Source organism: Phasianus colchicus, unplaced genomic scaffold, assembly GCF_987193195.1.
Source record: "Phasianus colchicus unplaced genomic scaffold, bPhaCol1.hap1.1 HAP1_SCAFFOLD_51, whole genome shotgun sequence".
NCBI classification, from domain to species: Eukaryota; Metazoa; Chordata; class Aves; order Galliformes; family Phasianidae; genus Phasianus; species Phasianus colchicus.
Window position 1 is genome coordinate 2,686 of NW_028325229.1, and position 19,302 is coordinate 21,987.

Sequence of the window (19,302 nt, forward strand, 5' to 3'; positions counted from 1 at the left end):
CCCTAACCCTAACCCTAACCCTAACCCTAACCCTAACCCTAACCCTAACCCTAACCCTAACCCTAACCCTAACCCTAACCCTAACCCTAACCCTAACCCTAACCCTAACCCTAACCCTAACCCTAACCCTAACCCTAACCCTAACCCTAACCCTAACCCTAACCCTAACCCTAACCCTAACCCTAACCCTAACCCTAACCCTAACCCTAACCCTAACCCTAACCCTAACCCTAACCCTAACCCTAACCCTAACCCTAACCCTAACCCTAACCCTAACCCTAACCCTAACCCTAACCCTAACCCTAACCCTAACCCTAACCCTAACCCTAACCCTAACCCTAACCCTAACCCTAACCCTAACCCTAACCCTAACCCTAACCCTAACCCTAACCCTAACCCTAACCCTAACCCTAACCCTAACCCTAACCCTAACCCTAACCCTAACCCTAACCCTAACCCTAACCCTAACCCTAACCCTAACCCTAACCCTAACCCTAACCCTAACCCTAACCCTAACCCTAACCCTAACCCTAACCCTAACCCTAACCCTAACCCTAACCCTAACCCTAACCCTAACCCTAACCCTAACCCTAACCCTAACCCTAACCCTAACCCTAACCCTAACCCTAACCCTAACCCTAACCCTAACCCTAACCCTAACCCTAACCCTAACCCTAACCCTAACCCTAACCCTAACCCTAACCCTAACCCTAACCCTAACCCTAACCCTAACCCTAACCCTAACCCTAACCCTAACCCTAACCCTAACCCTAACCCTAACCCTAACCCTAACCCTAACCCTAACCCTAACCCTAACCCTAACCCTAACCCTAACCCTAACCCTAACCCTAACCCTAACCCTAACCCTAACCCTAACCCTAACCCTAACCCTAACCCTAACCCTAACCCTAACCCTAACCCTAACCCTAACCCTAACCCTAACCCTAACCCTAACCCTAACCCTAACCCTAACCCTAACCCTAACCCTAACCCTAACCCTAACCCTAACCCTAACCCTAACCCTAACCCTAACCCTAACCCTAACCCTAACCCTAACCCTAACCCTAACCCTAACCCTAACCCTAACCCTAACCCTAACCCTAACCCTAACCCTAACCCTAACCCTAACCCTAACCCTAACCCTAACCCTAACCCTAACCCTAACCCTAACCCTAACCCTAACCCTAACCCTAACCCTAACCCTAACCCTAACCCTAACCCTAACCCTAACCCTAACCCTAACCCTAACCCTAACCCTAACCCTAACCCTAACCCTAACCCTAACCCTAACCCTAACCCTAACCCTAACCCTAACCCTAACCCTAACCCTAACCCTAACCCTAACCCTAACCCTAACCCTAACCCTAACCCTAACCCTAACCCTAACCCTAACCCTAACCCTAACCCTAACCCTAACCCTAACCCTAACCCTAACCCTAACCCTAACCCTAACCCTAACCCTAACCCTAACCCTAACCCTAACCCTAACCCTAACCCTAACCCTAACCCTAACCCTAACCCTAACCCTAACCCTAACCCTAACCCTAACCCTAACCCTAACCCTAACCCTAACCCTAACCCTAACCCTAACCCTAACCCTAACCCTAACCCTAACCCTAACCCTAACCCTAACCCTAACCCTAACCCTAACCCTAACCCTAACCCTAACCCTAACCCTAACCCTAACCCTAACCCTAACCCTAACCCTAACCCTAACCCTAACCCTAACCCTAACCCTAACCCTAACCCTAACCCTAACCCTAACCCTAACCCTAACCCTAACCCTAACCCTAACCCTAACCCTAACCCTAACCCTAACCCTAACCCTAACCCTAACCCTAACCCTAACCCTAACCCTAACCCTAACCCTAACCCTAACCCTAACCCTAACCCTAACCCTAACCCTAACCCTAACCCTAACCCTAACCCTAACCCTAACCCTAACCCTAACCCTAACCCTAACCCTAACCCTAACCCTAACCCTAACCCTAACCCTAACCCTAACCCTAACCCTAACCCTAACCCTAACCCTAACCCTAACCCTAACCCTAACCCTAACCCTAACCCTAACCCTAACCCTAACCCTAACCCTAACCCTAACCCTAACCCTAACCCTAACCCTAACCCTAACCCTAACCCTAACCCTAACCCTAACCCTAACCCTAACCCTAACCCTAACCCTAACCCTAACCCTAACCCTAACCCTAACCCTAACCCTAACCCTAACCCTAACCCTAACCCTAACCCTAACCCTAACCCTAACCCTAACCCTAACCCTAACCCTAACCCTAACCCTAACCCTAACCCTAACCCTAACCCTAACCCTAACCCTAACCCTAACCCTAACCCTAACCCTAACCCTAACCCTAACCCTAACCCTAACCCTAACCCTAACCCTAACCCTAACCCTAACCCTAACCCTAACCCTAACCCTAACCCTAACCCTAACCCTAACCCTAACCCTAACCCTAACCCTAACCCTAACCCTAACCCTAACCCTAACCCTAACCCTAACCCTAACCCTAACCCTAACCCTAACCCTAACCCTAACCCTAACCCTAACCCTAACCCTAACCCTAACCCTAACCCTAACCCTAACCCTAACCCTAACCCTAACCCTAACCCTAACCCTAACCCTAACCCTAACCCTAACCCTAACCCTAACCCTAACCCTAACCCTAACCCTAACCCTAACCCTAACCCTAACCCTAACCCTAACCCTAACCCTAACCCTAACCCTAACCCTAACCCTAACCCTAACCCTAACCCTAACCCTAACCCTAACCCTAACCCTAACCCTAACCCTAACCCTAACCCTAACCCTAACCCTAACCCTAACCCTAACCCTAACCCTAACCCTAACCCTAACCCTAACCCTAACCCTAACCCTAACCCTAACCCTAACCCTAACCCTAACCCTAACCCTAACCCTAACCCTAACCCTAACCCTAACCCTAACCCTAACCCTAACCCTAACCCTAACCCTAACCCTAACCCTAACCCTAACCCTAACCCTAACCCTAACCCTAACCCTAACCCTAACCCTAACCCTAACCCTAACCCTAACCCTAACCCTAACCCTAACCCTAACCCTAACCCTAACCCTAACCCTAACCCTAACCCTAACCCTAACCCTAACCCTAACCCTAACCCTAACCCTAACCCTAACCCTAACCCTAACCCTAACCCTAACCCTAACCCTAACCCTAACCCTAACCCTAACCCTAACCCTAACCCTAACCCTAACCCTAACCCTAACCCTAACCCTAACCCTAACCCTAACCCTAACCCTAACCCTAACCCTAACCCTAACCCTAACCCTAACCCTAACCCTAACCCTAACCCTAACCCTAACCCTAACCCTAACCCTAACCCTAACCCTAACCCTAACCCTAACCCTAACCCTAACCCTAACCCTAACCCTAACCCTAACCCTAACCCTAACCCTAACCCTAACCCTAACCCTAACCCTAACCCTAACCCTAACCCTAACCCTAACCCTAACCCTAACCCTAACCCTAACCCTAACCCTAACCCTAACCCTAACCCTAACCCTAACCCTAACCCTAACCCTAACCCTAACCCTAACCCTAACCCTAACCCTAACCCTAACCCTAACCCTAACCCTAACCCTAACCCTAACCCTAACCCTAACCCTAACCCTAACCCTAACCCTAACCCTAACCCTAACCCTAACCCTAACCCTAACCCTAACCCTAACCCTAACCCTAACCCTAACCCTAACCCTAACCCTAACCCTAACCCTAACCCTAACCCTAACCCTAACCCTAACCCTAACCCTAACCCTAACCCTAACCCTAACCCTAACCCTAACCCTAACCCTAACCCTAACCCTAACCCTAACCCTAACCCTAACCCTAACCCTAACCCTAACCCTAACCCTAACCCTAACCCTAACCCTAACCCTAACCCTAACCCTAACCCTAACCCTAACCCTAACCCTAACCCTAACCCTAACCCTAACCCTAACCCTAACCCTAACCCTAACCCTAACCCTAACCCTAACCCTAACCCTAACCCTAACCCTAACCCTAACCCTAACCCTAACCCTAACCCTAACCCTAACCCTAACCCTAACCCTAACCCTAACCCTAACCCTAACCCTAACCCTAACCCTAACCCTAACCCTAACCCTAACCCTAACCCTAACCCTAACCCTAACCCTAACCCTAACCCTAACCCTAACCCTAACCCTAACCCTAACCCTAACCCTAACCCTAACCCTAACCCTAACCCTAACCCTAACCCTAACCCTAACCCTAACCCTAACCCTAACCCTAACCCTAACCCTAACCCTAACCCTAACCCTAACCCTAACCCTAACCCTAACCCTAACCCTAACCCTAACCCTAACCCTAACCCTAACCCTAACCCTAACCCTAACCCTAACCCTAACCCTAACCCTAACCCTAACCCTAACCCTAACCCTAACCCTAACCCTAACCCTAACCCTAACCCTAACCCTAACCCTAACCCTAACCCTAACCCTAACCCTAACCCTAACCCTAACCCTAACCCTAACCCTAACCCTAACCCTAACCCTAACCCTAACCCTAACCCTAACCCTAACCCTAACCCTAACCCTAACCCTAACCCTAACCCTAACCCTAACCCTAACCCTAACCCTAACCCTAACCCTAACCCTAACCCTAACCCTAACCCTAACCCTAACCCTAACCCTAACCCTAACCCTAACCCTAACCCTAACCCTAACCCTAACCCTAACCCTAACCCTAACCCTAACCCTAACCCTAACCCTAACCCTAACCCTAACCCTAACCCTAACCCTAACCCTAACCCTAACCCTAACCCTAACCCTAACCCTAACCCTAACCCTAACCCTAACCCTAACCCTAACCCTAACCCTAACCCTAACCCTAACCCTAACCCTAACCCTAACCCTAACCCTAACCCTAACCCTAACCCTAACCCTAACCCTAACCCTAACCCTAACCCTAACCCTAACCCTAACCCTAACCCTAACCCTAACCCTAACCCTAACCCTAACCCTAACCCTAACCCTAACCCTAACCCTAACCCTAACCCTAACCCTAACCCTAACCCTAACCCTAACCCTAACCCTAACCCTAACCCTAACCCTAACCCTAACCCTAACCCTAACCCTAACCCTAACCCTAACCCTAACCCTAACCCTAACCCTAACCCTAACCCTAACCCTAACCCTAACCCTAACCCTAACCCTAACCCTAACCCTAACCCTAACCCTAACCCTAACCCTAACCCTAACCCTAACCCTAACCCTAACCCTAACCCTAACCCTAACCCTAACCCTAACCCTAACCCTAACCCTAACCCTAACCCTAACCCTAACCCTAACCCTAACCCTAACCCTAACCCTAACCCTAACCCTAACCCTAACCCTAACCCTAACCCTAACCCTAACCCTAACCCTAACCCTAACCCTAACCCTAACCCTAACCCTAACCCTAACCCTAACCCTAACCCTAACCCTAACCCTAACCCTAACCCTAACCCTAACCCTAACCCTAACCCTAACCCTAACCCTAACCCTAACCCTAACCCTAACCCTAACCCTAACCCTAACCCTAACCCTAACCCTAACCCTAACCCTAACCCTAACCCTAACCCTAACCCTAACCCTAACCCTAACCCTAACCCTAACCCTAACCCTAACCCTAACCCTAACCCTAACCCTAACCCTAACCCTAACCCTAACCCTAACCCTAACCCTAACCCTAACCCTAACCCTAACCCTAACCCTAACCCTAACCCTAACCCTAACCCTAACCCTAACCCTAACCCTAACCCTAACCCTAACCCTAACCCTAACCCTAACCCTAACCCTAACCCTAACCCTAACCCTAACCCTAACCCTAACCCTAACCCTAACCCTAACCCTAACCCTAACCCTAACCCTAACCCTAACCCTAACCCTAACCCTAACCCTAACCCTAACCCTAACCCTAACCCTAACCCTAACCCTAACCCTAACCCTAACCCTAACCCTAACCCTAACCCTAACCCTAACCCTAACCCTAACCCTAACCCTAACCCTAACCCTAACCCTAACCCTAACCCTAACCCTAACCCTAACCCTAACCCTAACCCTAACCCTAACCCTAACCCTAACCCTAACCCTAACCCTAACCCTAACCCTAACCCTAACCCTAACCCTAACCCTAACCCTAACCCTAACCCTAACCCTAACCCTAACCCTAACCCTAACCCTAACCCTAACCCTAACCCTAACCCTAACCCTAACCCTAACCCTAACCCTAACCCTAACCCTAACCCTAACCCTAACCCTAACCCTAACCCTAACCCTAACCCTAACCCTAACCCTAACCCTAACCCTAACCCTAACCCTAACCCTAACCCTAACCCTAACCCTAACCCTAACCCTAACCCTAACCCTAACCCTAACCCTAACCCTAACCCTAACCCTAACCCTAACCCTAACCCTAACCCTAACCCTAACCCTAACCCTAACCCTAACCCTAACCCTAACCCTAACCCTAACCCTAACCCTAACCCTAACCCTAACCCTAACCCTAACCCTAACCCTAACCCTAACCCTAACCCTAACCCTAACCCTAACCCTAACCCTAACCCTAACCCTAACCCTAACCCTAACCCTAACCCTAACCCTAACCCTAACCCTAACCCTAACCCTAACCCTAACCCTAACCCTAACCCTAACCCTAACCCTAACCCTAACCCTAACCCTAACCCTAACCCTAACCCTAACCCTAACCCTAACCCTAACCCTAACCCTAACCCTAACCCTAACCCTAACCCTAACCCTAACCCTAACCCTAACCCTAACCCTAACCCTAACCCTAACCCTAACCCTAACCCTAACCCTAACCCTAACCCTAACCCTAACCCTAACCCTAACCCTAACCCTAACCCTAACCCTAACCCTAACCCTAACCCTAACCCTAACCCTAACCCTAACCCTAACCCTAACCCTAACCCTAACCCTAACCCTAACCCTAACCCTAACCCTAACCCTAACCCTAACCCTAACCCTAACCCTAACCCTAACCCTAACCCTAACCCTAACCCTAACCCTAACCCTAACCCTAACCCTAACCCTAACCCTAACCCTAACCCTAACCCTAACCCTAACCCTAACCCTAACCCTAACCCTAACCCTAACCCTAACCCTAACCCTAACCCTAACCCTAACCCTAACCCTAACCCTAACCCTAACCCTAACCCTAACCCTAACCCTAACCCTAACCCTAACCCTAACCCTAACCCTAACCCTAACCCTAACCCTAACCCTAACCCTAACCCTAACCCTAACCCTAACCCTAACCCTAACCCTAACCCTAACCCTAACCCTAACCCTAACCCTAACCCTAACCCTAACCCTAACCCTAACCCTAACCCTAACCCTAACCCTAACCCTAACCCTAACCCTAACCCTAACCCTAACCCTAACCCTAACCCTAACCCTAACCCTAACCCTAACCCTAACCCTAACCCTAACCCTAACCCTAACCCTAACCCTAACCCTAACCCTAACCCTAACCCTAACCCTAACCCTAACCCTAACCCTAACCCTAACCCTAACCCTAACCCTAACCCTAACCCTAACCCTAACCCTAACCCTAACCCTAACCCTAACCCTAACCCTAACCCTAACCCTAACCCTAACCCTAACCCTAACCCTAACCCTAACCCTAACCCTAACCCTAACCCTAACCCTAACCCTAACCCTAACCCTAACCCTAACCCTAACCCTAACCCTAACCCTAACCCTAACCCTAACCCTAACCCTAACCCTAACCCTAACCCTAACCCTAACCCTAACCCTAACCCTAACCCTAACCCTAACCCTAACCCTAACCCTAACCCTAACCCTAACCCTAACCCTAACCCTAACCCTAACCCTAACCCTAACCCTAACCCTAACCCTAACCCATTCCATTCCATTCCATTCCATTCCATTCCATTCCATTCCATTCCATTCCATTCCATTCCATTCCATAACCCTAACCCTAACCCTAACCCTAACCCTAACCCTAACCCTAACCCTAACCCTAACCCTAACCCTAACCCTAACCCTAACCCTAACCCTAACCCTAACCCTAACCCTAACCCTAACCCTAACCCTAACCCTAACCCTAACCCTAACCCTAACCCTAACCCTAACCCTAACCCTAACCCTAACCCTAACCCTAACCCTAACCCTAACCCTAACCCTAACCCTAACCCTAACCCTAACCCTAACCCTAACCCTAACCCTAACCCTAACCCTAACCCTAACCCTAACCCTAACCCTAACCCTAACCCTAACCCTAACCCTAACCCTAACCCTAACCCTAACCCTAACCCTAACCCTAACCCTAACCCTAACCCTAACCCTAACCCTAACCCTAACCCTAACCCTAACCCTAACCCTAACCCTAACCCTAACCCTAACCCTAACCCTAACCCTAACCCTAACCCTAACCCTAACCCTAACCCTAACCCTAACCCTAACCCTAACCCTAACCCTAACCCTAACCCTAACCCTAACCCTAACCCTAACCCTAACCCTAACCCTAACCCTAACCCTAACCCTAACCCTAACCCTAACCCTAACCCTAACCCTAACCCTAACCCTAACCCTAACCCTAACCCTAACCCTAACCCTAACCCTAACCCTAACCCTAACCCTAACCCTAACCCTAACCCTAACCCTAACCCTAACCCTAACCCTAACCCTAACCCTAACCCTAACCCTAACCCTAACCCTAACCCTAACCCTAACCCTAACCCTAACCCTAACCCTAACCCTAACCCTAACCCTAACCCTAACCCTAACCCTAACCCTAACCCTAACCCTAACCCTAACCCTAACCCTAACCCTAACCCTAACCCTAACCCTAACCCTAACCCTAACCCTAACCCTAACCCTAACCCTAACCCTAACCCTAACCCTAACCCTAACCCTAACCCTAACCCTAACCCTAACCCTAACCCTAACCCTAACCCTAACCCTAACCCTAACCCTAACCCTAACCCTAACCCTAACCCTAACCCTAACCCTAACCCTAACCCTAACCCTAACCCTAACCCTAACCCTAACCCTAACCCTAACCCTAACCCTAACCCTAACCCTAACCCTAACCCTAACCCTAACCCTAACCCTAACCCTAACCCTAACCCTAACCCTAACCCTAACCCTAACCCTAACCCTAACCCTAACCCTAACCCTAACCCTAACCCTAACCCTAACCCTAACCCTAACCCTAACCCTAACCCTAACCCTAACCCTAACCCTAACCCTAACCCTAACCCTAACCCTAACCCTAACCCTAACCCTAACCCTAACCCTAACCCTAACCCTAACCCTAACCCTAACCCTAACCCTAACCCTAACCCTAACCCTAACCCTAACCCTAACCCTAACCCTAACCCTAACCCTAACCCTAACCCTAACCCTAACCCTAACCCTAACCCTAACCCTAACCCTAACCCTAACCCTAACCCTAACCCTAACCCTAACCCTAACCCTAACCCTAACCCTAACCCTAACCCTAACCCTAACCCTAACCCTAACCCTAACCCTAACCCTAACCCTAACCCTAACCCTAACCCTAACCCTAACCCTAACCCTAACCCTAACCCTAACCCTAACCCTAACCCTAACCCTAACCCTAACCCTAACCCTAACCCTAACCCTAACCCTAACCCTAACCCTAACCCTAACCCTAACCCTAACCCTAACCCTAACCCTAACCCTAACCCTAACCCTAACCCTAACCCTAACCCTAACCCTAACCCTAACCCTAACCCTAACCCTAACCCTAACCCTAACCCTAACCCTAACCCTAACCCTAACCCTAACCCTAACCCTAACCCTAACCCTAACCCTAACCCTAACCCTAACCCTAACCCTAACCCTAACCCTAACCCTAACCCTAACCCTAACCCTAACCCTAACCCTAACCCTAACCCTAACCCTAACCCTAACCCTAACCCTAACCCTAACCCTAACCCTAACCCTAACCCTAACCCTAACCCTAACCCTAACCCTAACCCTAACCCTAACCCTAACCCTAACCCTAACCCTAACCCTAACCCTAACCCTAACCCTAACCCTAACCCTAACCCTAACCCTAACCCTAACCCTAACCCTAACCCTAACCCTAACCCTAACCCTAACCCTAACCCTAACCCTAACCCTAACCCTAACCCTAACCCTAACCCTAACCCTAACCCTAACCCTAACCCTAACCCTAACCCTAACCCTAACCCTAACCCTAACCCTAACCCTAACCCTAACCCTAACCCTAACCCTAACCCTAACCCTAACCCTAACCCTAACCCTAACCCTAACCCTAACCCTAACCCTAACCCTAACCCTAACCCTAACCCTAACCCTAACCCTAACCCTAACCCTAACCCTAACCCTAACCCTAACCCTAACCCTAACCCTAACCCTAACCCTAACCCTAACCCTAACCCTAACCCTAACCCTAACCCTAACCCTAACCCTAACCCTAACCCTAACCCTAACCCTAACCCTAACCCTAACCCTAACCCTAACCCTAACCCTAACCCTAACCCTAACCCTAACCCTAACCCTAACCCTAACCCTAACCCTAACCCTAACCCTAACCCTAACCCTAACCCTAACCCTAACCCTAACCCTAACCCTAACCCTAACCCTAACCCTAACCCTAACCCTAACCCTAACCCTAACCCTAACCCTAACCCTAACCCTAACCCTAACCCTAACCCTAACCCTAACCCTAACCCTAACCCTAACCCTAACCCTAACCCTAACCCTAACCCTAACCCTAACCCTAACCCTAACCCTAACCCTAACCCTAACCCTAACCCTAACCCTAACCCTAACCCTAACCCTAACCCTAACCCTAACCCTAACCCTAACCCTAACCCTAACCCTAACCCTAACCCTAACCCTAACCCTAACCCTAACCCTAACCCTAACCCTAACCCTAACCCTAACCCTAACCCTAACCCTAACCCTAACCCTAACCCTAACCCTAACCCTAACCCTAACCCTAACCCTAACCCTAACCCTAACCCTAACCCTAACCCTAACCCTAACCCTAACCCTAACCCTAACCCTAACCCTAACCCTAACCCTAACCCTAACCCTAACCCTAACCCTAACCCTAACCCTAACCCTAACCCTAACCCTAACCCTAACCCTAACCCTAACCCTAACCCTAACCCTAACCCTAACCCTAACCCTAACCCTAACCCTAACCCTAACCCTAACCCTAACCCTAACCCTAACCCTAACCCTAACCCTAACCCTAACCCTAACCCTAACCCTAACCCTAACCCTAACCCTAACCCTAACCCTAACCCTAACCCTAACCCTAACCCTAACCCTAACCCTAACCCTAACCCTAACCCTAACCCTAACCCTAACCCTAACCCTAACCCTAACCCTAACCCTAACCCTAACCCTAACCCTAACCCTAACCCTAACCCTAACCCTAACCCTAACCCTAACCCTAACCCTAACCCTAACCCTAACCCTAACCCTAACCCTAACCCTAACCCTAACCCTAACCCTAACCCTAACCCTAACCCTAACCCTAACCCTAACCCTAACCCTAACCCTAACCCTAACCCTAACCCTAACCCTAACCCTAACCCTAACCCTAACCCTAACCCTAACCCTAACCCTAACCCTAACCCTAACCCTAACCCTAACCCTAACCCTAACCCTAACCCTAACCCTAACCCTAACCCTAACCCTAACCCTAACCCTAACCCTAACCCTAACCCTAACCCTAACCCTAACCCTAACCCTAACCCTAACCCTAACCCTAACCCTAACCCTAACCCTAACCCTAACCCTAACCCTAACCCTAACCCTAACCCTAACCCTAACCCTAACCCTAACCCTAACCCTAACCCTAACCCTAACCCTAACCCTAACCCTAACCCTAACCCTAACCCTAACCCTAACCCTAACCCTAACCCTAACCCTAACCCTAACCCTAACCCTAACCCTAACCCTAACCCTAACCCTAACCCTAACCCTAACCCTAACCCTAACCCTAACCCTAACCCTAACCCTAACCCTAACCCTAACCCTAACCCTAACCCTAACCCTAACCCTAACCCTAACCCTAACCCTAACCCTAACCCTAACCCTAACCCTAACCCTAACCCTAACCCTAACCCTAACCCTAACCCTAACCCTAACCCTAACCCTAACCCTAACCCTAACCCTAACCCTAACCCTAACCCTAACCCTAACCCTAACCCTAACCCTAACCCTAACCCTAACCCTAACCCTAACCCTAACCCTAACCCTAACCCTAACCCTAACCCTAACCCTAACCCTAACCCTAACCCTAACCCTAACCCTAACCCTAACCCTAACCCTAACCCTAACCCTAACCCTAACCCTAACCCTAACCCTAACCCTAACCCTAACCCTAACCCTAACCCTAACCCTAACCCTAACCCTAACCCTAACCCTAACCCTAACCCTAACCCTAACCCTAACCCTAACCCTAACCCTAACCCTAACCCTAACCCTAACCCTAACCCTAACCCTAACCCTAACCCTAACCCTAACCCTAACCCTAACCCTAACCCTAACCCTAACCCTAACCCTAACCCTAACCCTAACCCTAACCCTAACCCTAACCCTAACCCTAACCCTAACCCTAACCCTAACCCTAACCCTAACCCTAACCCTAACCCTAACCCTAACCCTAACCCTAACCCTAACCCTAACCCTAACCCTAACCCTAACCCTAACCCTAACCCTAACCCTAACCCTAACCCTAACCCTAACCCTAACCCTAACCCTAACCCTAACCCTAACCCTAACCCTAACCCTAACCCTAACCCTAACCCTAACCCTAACCCTAACCCTAACCCTAACCCTAACCCTAACCCTAACCCTAACCCTAACCCTAACCCTAACCCTAACCCTAACCCTAACCCTAACCCTAACCCTAACCCTAACCCTAACCCTAACCCTAACCCTAACCCTAACCCTAACCCTAACCCTAACCCTAACCCTAACCCTAACCCTAACCCTAACCCTAACCCTAACCCTAACCCTAACCCTAACCCTAACCCTAACCCTAACCCTAACCCTAACCCTAACCCTAACCCTAACCCTAACCCTAACCCTAACCCTAACCCTAACCCTAACCCTAACCCTAACCCTAACCCTAACCCTAACCCTAACCCTAACCCTAACCCTAACCCTAACCCTAACCCTAACCCTAACCCTAACCCTAACCCTAACCCTAACCCTAACCCTAACCCTAACCCTAACCCTAACCCTAACCCTAACCCTAACCCTAACCCTAACCCTAACCCTAACCCTAACCCTAACCCTAACCCTAACCCTAACCCTAACCCTAACCCTAACCCTAACCCTAACCCTAACCCTAACCCTAACCCTAACCCTAACCCTAACCCTAACCCTAACCCTAACCCTAACCCTAACCCTAACCCTAACCCTAACCCTAACCCTAACCCTAACCCTAACCCTAACCCTAACCCTAACCCTAACCCTAACCCTAACCCTAACCCTAACCCTAACCCTAACCCTAACCCTAACCCTAACCCTAACCCTAACCCTAACCCTAACCCTAACCCTAACCCTAACCCTAACCCTAACCCTAACCCTAACCCTAACCCTAACCCTAACCCTAACCCTAACCCTAACCCTAACCCTAACCCTAACCCTAACCCTAACCCTAACCCTAACCCTAACCCTAACCCTAACCCTAACCCTAACCCTAACCCTAACCCTAACCCTAACCCTAACCCTAACCCTAACCCTAACCCTAACCCTAACCCTAACCCTAACCCTAACCCTAACCCTAACCCTAACCCTAACCCTAACCCTAACCCTAACCCTAACCCTAACCCTAACCCTAACCCTAACCCTAACCCTAACCCTAACCCTAACCCTAACCCTAACCCTAACCCTAACCCTAACCCTAACCCTAACCCTAACCCTAACCCTAACCCTAACCCTAACCCTAACCCTAACCCTAACCCTAACCCTAACCCTAACCCTAACCCTAACCCTAACCCTAACCCTAACCCTAACCCTAACCCTAACCCTAACCCTAACCCTAACCCTAACCCTAACCCTAACCCTAACCCTAACCCTAACCCTAACCCTAACCCTAACCCTAACCCTAACCCTAACCCTAACCCTAACCCTAACCCTAACCCTAACCCTAACCCTAACCCTAACCCTAACCCTAACCCTAACCCTAACCCTAACCCTAACCCTAACCCTAACCCTAACCCTAACCCTAACCCTAACCCTAACCCTAACCCTAACCCTAACCCTAACCCTAACCCTAACCCTAACCCTAACCCTAACCCTAACCCTAACCCTAACCCTAACCCTAACCCTAACCCTAACCCTAACCCTAACCCTAACCCTAACCCTAACCCTAACCCTAACCCTAACCCTAACCCTAACCCTAACCCTAACCCTAACCCTAACCCTAACCCTAACCCTAACCCTAACCCTAACCCTAACCCTAACCCTAACCCTAACCCTAACCCTAACCCTAACCCTAACCCTAACCCTAACCCTAACCCTAACCCTAACCCTAACCCTAACCCTAACCCTAACCCTAACCCTAACCCTAACCCTAACCCTAACCCTAACCCTAACCCTAACCCTAACCCTAACCCTAACCCTAACCCTAACCCTAACCCTAACCCTAACCCTAACCCTAACCCTAACCCTAACCCTAACCCTAACCCTAACCCTAACCCTAACCCTAACCCTAACCCTAACCCTAACCCTAACCCTAACCCTAACCCTAACCCTAACCCTAACCCTAACCCTAACCCTAACCCTAACCCTAACCCTAACCCTAACCCTAACCCTAACCCTAACCCTAACCCTAACCCTAACCCTAACCCTAACCCTAACCCTAACCCTAACCCTAACCCTAACCCTAACCCTAACCCTAACCCTAACCCTAACCCTAACCCTAACCCTAACCCTAACCCTAACCCTAACCCTAACCCTAACCCTAACCCTAACCCTAACCCTAACCCTAACCCTAACCCTAACCCTAACCCTAACCCTAACCCTAACCCTAACCCTAACCCTAACCCTAACCCTAACCCTAACCCTAACCCTAACCCTAACCCTAACCCTAACCCTAACCCTAACCCTAACCCTAACCCTAACCCTAACCCTAACCCTAACCCTAACCCTAACCCTAACCCTAACCCTAACCCTAACCCTAACCCTAACCCTAACCCTAACCCTAACCCTAACCCTAACCCTAACCCTAACCCTAACCCTAACCCTAACCCTAACCCTAACCCTAACCCTAACCCTAACCCTAACCCTAACCCTAACCCTAACCCTAACCCTAACCCTAACCCTAACCCTAACCCTAACCCTAACCCTAACCCTAACCCTAACCCTAACCCTAACCCTAACCCTAACCCTAACCCTAACCCTAACCCTAACCCTAACCCTAACCCTAACCCTAACCCTAACCCTAACCCTAACCCTAACCCTAACCCTAACCCTAACCCTAACCCTAACCCTAACCCTAACCCTAACCCTAACCCTAACCCTAACCCTAACCCTAACCCTAACCCTAACCCTAACCCTAACCCTAACCCTAACCCTAACCCTAACCCTAACCCTAACCCTAACCCTAACCCTAACCCTAACCCTAACCCTAACCCTAACCCTAACCCTAACCCTAACCCTAACCCTAACCCTAACCCTAACCCTAACCCTAACCCTAACCCTAACCCTAACCCTAACCCTAACCCTAACCCTAACCCTAACCCTAACCCTAACCCTAACCCTAACCCTAACCCTAACCCTAACCCTAACCCTAACCCTAACCCTAACCCTAACCCTAACCCTAACCCTAACCCTAACCCTAACCCTAACCCTAACCCTAACCCTAACCCTAACCCTAACCCTAACCCTAACCCTAACCCTAACCCTAACCCTAACCCTAACCCTAACCCTAACCCTAACCCTAACCCTAACCCTAACCCTAACCCTAACCCTAACCCTAACCCTAACCCTAACCCTAACCCTAACCCTAACCCTAACCCTAACCCTAACCCTAACCCTAACCCTAACCCTAACCCTAACCCTAACCCTAACCCTAACCCTAACCCTAACCCTAACCCTAACCCTAACCCTAACCCTAACCCTAACCCTAACCCTAACCCTAACCCTAACCCTAACCCTAACCCTAACCCTAACCCTAACCCTAACCCTAACCCTAACCCTAACCCTAACCCTAACCCTAACCCTAACCCTAACCCTAACCCTAACCCTAACCCTAACCCTAACCCTAACCCTAACCCTAACCCTAACCCTAACCCTAACCCTAACCCTAACCCTAACCCTAACCCTAACCCTAACCCTAACCCTAACCCTAACCCTAACCCTAACCCTAACCCTAACCCTAACCCTAACCCTAACCCTAACCCTAACCCTAACCCTAACCCTACCCTAACCCTAACCCTAACCCTAACCCTAACCCTAACCCTAACCCTAACCCTAACCCTAACCCTAACCCTAACCCTAACCCTAACCCTAACCCTAACCCTAACCCTAACCCTAACCCTAACCCTAACCCTAACCCTAACCCTAACCCTAACCCTACCCTAACCCTAACCCTAACCCTACCCTAACCCTAACCCTAACCCTAACCCTAACCCTAACCCTAACCCTAACCCTAACCCTAACCCTAACCTAACCCTAACCCTAACCCTAACCCTAACCCTAACCCTAACCCTAACCCTAACCCTAACCCTAACCCTAACCCTAACCCTAACCCTAACCCTAACCCTAACCCTAACCCTAACCCTAACCCTAACGCTAACCCTAACCCTAACCCTACCCTAACCCTAACCCTAACCCTAACCCTACCCTAACCCTAACCCTAACCCTAAACCCTAACCCTAACCCTAACCCTACCCTAACCCTAACCCTAACCCTAACCCTAACCCTAACCCTACCCTAACCCTAACCCTACCCTAACCCTAACCCTAACCCTAACCCTAACCCTACCCTAACCCTAACCCTAACCCTAACCCTATCCTAACCCTAACCCTAACCCTAACCCTAACCCTAACCCTAACCCTAACCCTAACCCTAACCCTAACCCTACCCTAACCCTAACCCTAACCCTAACCCTAACCCTAACCCTAACCCTGTGCCTAACCCTAACCCTAACCCTAACCCTAACCCTTACCCTACCCTAACCCTAACCCTAACCCTAACCCTAACCCAACCCTAACCCTAACCCTAACCCTAACCCAACCCTAACCCTAACCCTAACCCTAACCCTAACCCTACCCTAACCTAACCCTAACCCTAACCCTAAACCTAACCCTTACCCTTACCCTTACCCTAACCCTAACCCTAACCCTAACCCCTAACCCTAACCCTAACCCTAACCCTACCCTAACCCTAACCCTAACCCTAACCCTAACCCTACCCTAACCCTAACCCTAACCCTAACCCTAACCCTAACCCTAACCCTACCCTTACCCTAACCCTAACCCTAACCCTAACCCTAACCCTAACCCTAACCCTAACCCTACCCTAACCCTAACCCTAACCCTAAGACCCTAACCCTAACCCTAACCCTAACCCTACCCTAACCCTAACCCTAACCCTAACCCTAACCCTACCCTAACCTAACCCTAACCCTAACCCTAACCCTAACCCTACCCTAACCCTAACCCTAACCCTACCCTAACCCTAACCCTAACCCTAACCCTAACCCTAACCCTAACCCTAACCCTAACCCTAACCTAACCCTAACCCTAACCCTAACCCTAACCCTACCCTAACCCTAACCCTAACCCTAACCCTACCCTAACCCTAACCCTAACCCTAACCCTAACCCAACCCTAACCCTAACCCTAACCCTAACCCTAACCCTAACCCTAACCCTAACCCTAATTAACCCTAACCCTAACCCTAACCCTAACCCTAACCCTAACCCTACCCTAACCCTAACCCTAACCCTAACCCTACCCTAACCCTAACCCTACCCTAACCCTAACCCTACCCTAACCCTAACCCTACCCTAACCCTAACCCTAACCCTAACCCTACCCTAACCCTAACCCTAACCCTAACCCTAACCCTAACCCTACCCTAACCCTAACCCTAACCCTACCCTAACCCTAACCCTAACCCTAACCCTAACCCTTACCCTTTCCCATAACCCTAACCCTAACCCTAACCCTAACCCTAACCCTACCCTAACCCTAACCCTAACCCTCACCTTAATTGATAACCCTAACCCTAACCCTAACCCTAACCCTAACCCTAACCCTACCCTAACCCTAACCCTAACCCTACCCTAACCCTAACCCTAACCCTAACCCTAACCCTACCCTAACCCTAACCCTACCCCTACCCCTACCCCTACCCTAACCCTAACCCTAACCCTAACCCTAACCTTACCCTACCCCCACCCTAACCCTACCCCCACCCTAACCCTCCCCCTACCCTAACCCTACCCCTACCCTAACCCTACCCTAACCCTACCCCTACCCTAACCCTAACCCTACCCTAACCCTAACCCTACCCTAACCCTAACCCTACCCTAACCCTAACCCTACCCTAACCCTTACCCTAACCCTTACCCTAACCCTAAACCCTAAACCGTACCCTAAACCTAACCCTATCCTTAACCCGACCCTAACCCTACCCTATCCCTACCCTTAACCCTACCCTAACCCTAACCCTAACCCTACCCTAACCTAACCCTAATCTAACCCTAGCCCTTAACCCTAACCCGTAACCCTAACCCTAATCTTTAACCCTAATCCTTAACCCTAACCCGTACCCTACCCTAACCCTTACCCTACCCTAACCCTTACCCTACCCTAACCGTTACCCTACCCTAACCCTTACCCTAACCCTTACCCTAACCCTTACCGCTATCTTAACCCTAACCCCTATCCTAACCCTACCCTCACCCTAAACCCTACCCTAAACCCTACCCTAACCCTAACCCGTACCCTAACCCGTACCCTAACCCGTACCCTAACCCAACCCTAACTTTACCCTAACCCTACCCTAACCCTAACCGTAACCCTACCCTAACCCTAACCCTACCCTAACCCTAAACCCTAACCCTACCCTAAACCTAACCCTAACCCGTACCCTAACCCGTACCCTAACCCTAACCCGTACCCTAACCCTACCCTAACCTAACCCTAACCCTACCCTAACCTAACCCTAACCCTAACCCTTACCCTAACTACCCTAACAACCCTAACCCTAACTTTACCCCTACCCTAACCCTAA